The sequence below is a fragment of the Cygnus olor genome, chromosome 4 (genome assembly GCF_009769625.2).
Source record: "Cygnus olor isolate bCygOlo1 chromosome 4, bCygOlo1.pri.v2, whole genome shotgun sequence".
Classification (NCBI taxonomy): domain Eukaryota; kingdom Metazoa; phylum Chordata; class Aves; order Anseriformes; family Anatidae; genus Cygnus; species Cygnus olor.
In genome coordinates, this window is record NC_049172.1 from 48976931 (window position 1) to 48984271 (window position 7341).

A 7341-nucleotide genomic window follows, 5' to 3' on the forward strand; every position below is an offset into this window, starting at 1 on the left:
AGTTTGAAAACATTGCCTCTATAATGGCACTAAGCCTAGACAGTATAGGACAGGCCAAATGTAGTTGGAAGCCCTTTGAAGTGGAAGGAAAAGTCCTCTGAGCTTCTGTTGCCTTACGACCGGCCACAGAACGGGGAAGTCAGAGCCCACTGCAGTGGAAGATTGCAAATGTCTCATTTACTCTCCGCTCATTACATCCACTACTGAATGTTGAAAGTCTCCACTGAGAGCAGGCAGTTAATTTCTTGGAAAAGCCCGAACTGCCCATTTCTATTTATAAATCCCTAGCAGACTCCAGGAGTGAGAGGAGGCGAGCCCGAGCTCTCATTTTTTATAGTTCCTCTATTACAATTTGTGCCAGATGAGGCTCTGTGTCCCCTTGGGAAAGCAGCCCGACTTTCTACTTTTGGTTGTGTACTGCAAAATTTCCTTGGTTTTCTATCAGAGGAGGCTGCTTGCTTAAACAAGGGCTATTTAGGACCAAAGACAGGACCACCACTGAAGATGCTGCAGTACCAAGAAAGGGATGTCACCCTGTATGAAATACCGTGGCTCTCATGACACAGTGCTCTGCTCTTTGGCTGTAAAGCTCTGGAAAGCATATCTTTCCAGAGAGAAAGAAAGATTTAAGTGCATCTGGAAAGCAGAACTGCTGAGGAGGTGGTGGGCAAAAAGCAGCCTCCAGAAAAGAGGAGCTTCAGGAACATGCCCGAGCTCCTGCCTCTCTGCAGCTGGGACACCCGATAGGAAGTCAGGAGCACCAAAGCCATAGAATGGGTAAAGAGCCAACTAAAGGGAGCAATAGTAAATGAACCAGCAGCGACCAGTGCCACATCTAGGGAATGATGTGGTTCAAACTGGTGTCTGGCACTGCATTCTGCCCAGTTTCACTGGTTTCGGTTCATCTGAAATGCACGTGGAGAAAAGCACTAGTGGAAGGCCCTTGACTTTTAGACGGTTTCTTCTGAAAAGTCCAACAAATATGAATCGATGCCTCCTATACAGCTCATATCTAACATTTACAAGTCTGCCACAAAGAGTGTTTATCATATTAAGCTACAACTTTTCGAGAAGGGAAATTTTTATTTTATTTACTTTTACATAAGAGTCTTAACTCTTACCTCGTTAAACAAGAGTACAATTTAAGCACCAGTTAGTGAGATGATTAATTATGAAGCTGGTTTGGTACCATGTGAAAAAAAAAAAAAAGGGCACTAATGCAAGCACCACAGAACTGTTTGCTTCTAATACAAGAAAAGACTTACACATAGGTATGATACCAAACCCTGCTACTGGGAAGACTCAAGAGATGTTATTCTGGGGACTTTGCAGTATTAATTAGGAAATGTCTATTCATGGATATGGTAAGTTATAAACCTGTTGAAGCAAAATGATATTACTTGTGGGGTTTTGTTGCCTACTGGTATAGAATTTCACAGTTTTGCCAGTAGTATTTACCAATATCTGCCAATAGCCCATGTCTCTTTTTTTTTCTACTCGTATTTCCAGTAACAGAATTAGAGCAAATTCTTCTGCCCTGTTTGTCTCTTTCAGTGTCTCTCCTTCAAAGACAGCCTTCACGGCTTGATGTGTCCGAACGCCCTGGGACTTGGTGCATGTGAGGAGGGAGCAGGCAAACCTGGCAGGCGGCCAGGGAACTTATGGGGTGGAAGGAAGTCTTTCCTGGAGGCCCCAGGGAGCTCTCTGCAGAAATCTTGGCAGCTGCCGAGCTCAACTGAAAGCTGACTTGAGAGAAAGGATATCTTCGCTCAAGGGGGAGAGGTTTGCAAGCCCACTTTATTTCTTGTTATTTTGTGTTTTCTCTGTTCCAAAACATTAATTTGTCATTTCTGGTTTTGTTTATATGCTAGCAAAACCTGGCTTTGGAGTTCAAAAGTTGTTTTGACTTTTTTTCAAGCACACACAGTAATGAGAAGATCCAGCTTGACCCAAAACTCCACCTCGGATCTCCGGCTGGCTTAACGGTCATGCTTCCCATCACAAACAAGATGAGCTCGTTCAAGGAAAAAAGGCAAAACTGAGAAAGAGAAGTGGGCTGTCACGTTCTGCCCACTGAAGCCCTGGGTTCCTGACAGCTCACCACCAGCCTATTCAAGTAAGATTAAATAAAGCTCAATTAGTGCTTGTTATTTTTGATAGATTTAGTGCTGAAATCTCACAGACAATTACATAGAAACTTGCATTATTCATCTTTTTCTTTTTTTTTTCTTTTTTTTTTAATCTAATACTTGTTATTGCTAAAATCAAACCTCATCCATCTCAGCAGAGCAACAGCAAAATGAAGCATGGTGCTCAGAAATACCACTTGGAGAAGTATTTCTAGCTGTTCATGTATTTTTAAAACTCATTTCTCTGCTTTATAGACTTTATAGAGAAGTATTGACTGTGCTGTACTTTTGTTATCCTGATTCTTACTGACCACATATATCACTGACATCAAACTTGCATTGCTACATGTCATTATGACAACATGGGCTAAATTGCCTAAAACAAGTTTTGCACACAATCCAAATGTTCTAATCTAACAACAATAAAATTTGTCTTTTATTTTTGTTTCTATTTAACAAACATGATCAGTATAACTTCCTGGGAAATTAGATTTCAGTATTTTCAGCTTTCCCACAGTTCAGAATAAGGCAAGCATTAGCAAATTAGCACAGGACAATGTCAATATACAAGTTTAATAAAGTTTAAATGCAGATTTTATCCTGACAGATAGCTGTTAAATTAACAACAAATTACAGATATGTGAAATCATTAATGAATTATTTCATGTTAATATTTTAAAGGCAGTAAAACAAAGGATACAGATGATTGACTGTACATATGCTTCCTACAGGTGACAGCTGCTAGCTGTGCACACATATCACAAGACCAGAACAGGCCACTTGAGACGTGTCAGATCCTGCATTTCTCTGAGCTTGTAGCATGCCAGAAGCATGTGGTAGGGCTTCAAAAGAGGTCTTTTTCTGGAAAAGTCACTTCATTTTTTTTTTATTATTATTATTTTTTTTCCCCTGTATAATGATTCTATTTACTTGCCTCAGCAGTTCCTATAGGTTGGAAGGTTATCCAGCTGGCTTGTGTGTCCGAGCCCTGATGGTCGTCCCCTGCATGGGAGTTGTAAGTTATACATATGTTGGGTGGTGCTGACATCTGCATGGTTAGTATATGGAATGTAAATACATGATGTAGTGTCAGATGCTCTGGGTTGCTCGATGGCTGGCCTGGCCCCTTGCTCTCAGTTCATACCTGTCAAAGAGAGTCTCTCTGGAGGCTTGCGCTGCAAGCTGAAGACTGAGCGTGAATCATGACTTCTGGATTCCTGTTGTACCTGTCTACACATCCTTATGTACCTTTGAGACTCCTTTTTCCTCCTCTGCATTGTGGATAACTGACTGCTCATCCAATTAACGTGGGAAGGGAAATTAGGAACCATCCAACTTCAAAACAACTCTTTGTTTCCACTTCATCCAGCATTAACCTAGCCTACCTCTGTAGGGAGCCATAATGCTTTCCTAACCACAACGCTTACTTAGAGTAGCTTGCAGTGCTGGTTTAACATCTCAGATGTTCCATGTGCACTTTGAGACTTCTGTGAAGCTATGTACAGGATTTCTGAGTCATTTGCTACTTGGCAGGTAGAAATTATTTTGCAATTGTATCTTGTTTGCTATTTTATATTACCAGACATAAAATATTTTTGTAGGTCCCTCCCAACTGAACTACTCTAATTTCTAATAATTTCTAGTTTCTAATTCTTAATTCCTAATTTCTAAGTGTATTATAGCCTTCTGTCTTCACTGACTCTGTCTTCCTCAGACTGTATTCTTACATTCAGACTCTTCATGTTACGATTTATTTTAAAGCAGCACTGTGGGAATCTGTTTCAGGGAGTCACTGGACCATCCTGCCAGAACGAATTGTCACCACAATGGGGGGTGAATCTGACTTGCTGAAGCCAGCACTGTTTGAAGTGGATCGGGCTTTGATTAAAAGCAGTTGGCTGAAGTTTCTGTAAATGAACCCATGGAAGCATAGAAATTGTAAACTGTGATATGTACATATGAACTATGGGAAAAAATGTGCATTTTCTCCCAGAATACTCATGCTATGTTAAAATACTCATAAAATACTGGTAACTGGGAACAGAAAATTCTTTCCAATGTAGAAAGTGAGATATTTCTGAAAAATAACTTAACATTGTTTTCTGGGAGAACACAAGGAAAACTGAAGAGGTACGGAGAAGAGTTTGATGTTAATACTAGCAGTCGCGGTATTAACAGGATGAAAATGGAAATTGTAACAAACAGTTGTGGAGAGACCGTGTAGGATTTGTTAAGACCTTGTGATAAATGGCTCCCAGACTCAGTGGAGGGGTGCATGTTTTGCCATCTCCTTCTTCCTAGAGTAGAGACACCAGCTTTATTTGGTTTAGGTGGAAAAGTGATTCATTTTCCTTGAGTTGCACCTTGGCTGTATTAAGCACCAGAAACTTCACACTGAAAGATATGAGAGCTAACCAAGGAGTTTACCCACCAGTCTGCAGAGATGTGACTCTTCTGCCCTTTTCCTCCTCGTACTGAGCCCACAGTCAGCCAACTCCAGCTCTGTGCTGCATTAATACTGTGGAACAGTCTTTACCAATTAACAGGAGTGAAGAAAAAAGGATTTCACAAACTTAGTAAAAGGATTTTCAAAATCTTTAGGACAAGGACAGGAATCCTCATTCCCCACTGCTATGGCAGTCCTTTAACTGGTGGGAATATCGACTTGTCTCCTGTGTAAGCAAAGAATTTAGGAAAGGAAAGCCTGTGAAGTCAGTCTGGATTCTTGCAGTCTGCTTTCCCTTTGAGCTGCTCCACAGGACTGCTCACTGCGGAGACAACTGACGCATAATTCAAGGAGAGTTCAGAGCTGAGCTAAGAAAAAGCAAGGCACCAAGAGTTCCCACATGCCATGTAATTGTCGCGTATCCCAAGAGCTGGGCAGTATAATTGGCTTGAAGAATGACAGAACAAGACACCGAACAACCAGCTTCTGACGGCTACAGCGCCGCGCTCCTGGCTTACTGCCCAGACAGCCGGTAGAGCCCACAGCTCCTCCTAGATTACCCTGGAAACAAAATGCAGTCTAGTGTTGGGTCATTTGCAAGCAAAGCCCCATGCTCTGCTCCTCTTTCTGGATTCTAATGTGTCTTTCTATCGTTTGGTGGCTTCTGGTACTCCTTGGGCTTGTTGTTTGTCAGCAGGCAATAGGTTAAGGTTGTGCTTGGAAGCTTGTCTTTAAATAAGGATGATGTATCTTCCAGTCCAGGGTGGGAAAGGGTCCTGGTCCATCGTGGTGAATGTGAGCACCCACCTTAGATCAACCATGGAGGGGGGCTGAATCCTTCACTGCCACAGTCCAAACTGCTCGAGGCCATGGTTTGTTAAGGAATTAAACAGCAAGGATAGCCCTCACAATAGTTATTTGTCTTCTAAAAGAGTCTTGGGAAACCTATCTATCTAGTTAATTTGCTGCAAAATATTTTTATATCTCTAGAGGCGCAATACTGCAGGTTCAAAAAGTTAAGGTAACAGAAAAAAGAAATTGTTTGTCTTCCTAGTCATGTACTGTTGGTCACAGTTTGAATTAAGGCTTAATTCTGAATGAAATTTCTGTCCTTACAGCTCCATTTCCACTAAGGCCAGAGGTGTAAATTATTAAACACATCGTATCTGGGAAGCATATATTGAAACAGATTAAGTTTGCAGGAGGAGAAAAGAACAAAAGTCAAATATATGCTCTAGTTGTATATTGGAAAGACTTGACAGAGCACTGTTTAGTATCAGGTAGAGATTTCCAGAATATTATTACTACCTTAATTATGCTTCAGAGCAGAGCCATATATTCTGCTTTTTAAGGGTATGGGGAAGATGGATACACAATGAATCAAACATATCTCTTCTTTTTCCTGACCAACACTTCCAAAAGAGGAAATCAGAACTTTGTATAAAAATCTGTTGTCATACAAATGAAGTAAGTACTTGAATTAGATTTTGTTGTATAATGCAGATACACTAGAAGTTTTGCATACTTCTATTGTATTGTCTATTTATGCTATTTTCATAAATATTATATTTGTGTCTTTTTTTTTGTTTTACTGTTTTTTTGTTGTTGTTTTATTTTCAGTGAATCATCTGCAACTATTTTGTTTATTTTTTTCAGTGAACCATCTGCAACTTTTTTTCCTATTATTAGCAGCTTGAATTGGACTATAAAGACTCCCATTCTTGGCAGTTGTCTATCTCCATATATAGAATGTGTATGTATATATATATTCAGTGCAAGATTTAGGTTATGTTTATAGTAAGGTGAAAATTCACCCTCATAAATTATCAGCAAAGAAGCTGTGTGGGATTCTTTTAATATTTTTTGCATAAGCTGTTATTTCAAATAACTTGCATGTATGAGCTGAATACATTGCCCAAATGCCTTACCTTTTTCAAAATAATCTTAATTTTTCTGCTTAGGTGCCCCGAGTCTGGGGCAGAGATGCACAACCTTAAACTGGCAGCAGGTTTTCAGCTCCTTGGTCTTCATTTCCAGTATTGCTAAGTCTGTATAACAGAGAAAATTTTTCTCTATTCCTAGATTATTTTTTTTTTCAGAAGTTGGGTAAATATCTCATATTTCCTTTTATAAAAGCATTTCTCATAAATTGCCTGGATACAAATAAGTGCTGGAGAACATGAAGATTTTTTCTTTGAAAAGAAAAGGCAATAGATTTTTTGTCAGTTATGAATTTTAAGCCAACATTGTGATTCAGGAGCATGTGCTGAAACAATGTTAATAGGTTGCCTGCACAATGACACCTTCCCTAAAATGCAGTCTTAAAAAAATAGACTCAAGTGGCATGTCTTGTGTCTCAAAGGTGTACATGCACATACATAAAGATCCTTCCTGGGCTAAGAAGGTACCCTACAGCTTTAATTTTTCTAATATCCTCTGAAAGAATGAAATAAGCTGCTACCCTGGTGATAGGACTCATGTGAAACCAATTTTTTTTTTTTTTAATAAGTCAGGACAGCAGGACAGAGAAGAGAAAAATTCAATTTTCTTCACTGTGAATCAGTCTCTAAAGGCTATTAGCACCTGAGGAAGGTGAGTGAAACTCTTTACAATGTGCTGCCATTAACAGCTACTTTATCGCCACATCTTATGTAATGAAACAAGCACTACTGAGGCTGGAAATGCAGATTCCTTTCCCTTGTGATTCCCAGTCAATAAATACTGAGCTGCAGTTTTGGGCTTCCTAGGCTTCCTACCATGAGAGAC

The 7341-nt window shown here is 39.8% G+C and overlaps 1 long non-coding RNA gene across 1 annotated transcript; it reads left to right on the forward strand.

The window, feature by feature from the left end:
* The first annotated feature begins 1900 nt into the window (after nt 1-1900).
* On the forward strand, nt 1901-6072 carry LOC121069607. The gene is made up of 4 exons (XR_005819527.1): nt 1901-2116; nt 2861-2965; nt 3072-3144; nt 5694-6072. It is a non-coding gene; the product is annotated as an uncharacterized LOC121069607 (long non-coding RNA).
* Nucleotides 6073-7341: the final 1269 nt, after the last annotated feature.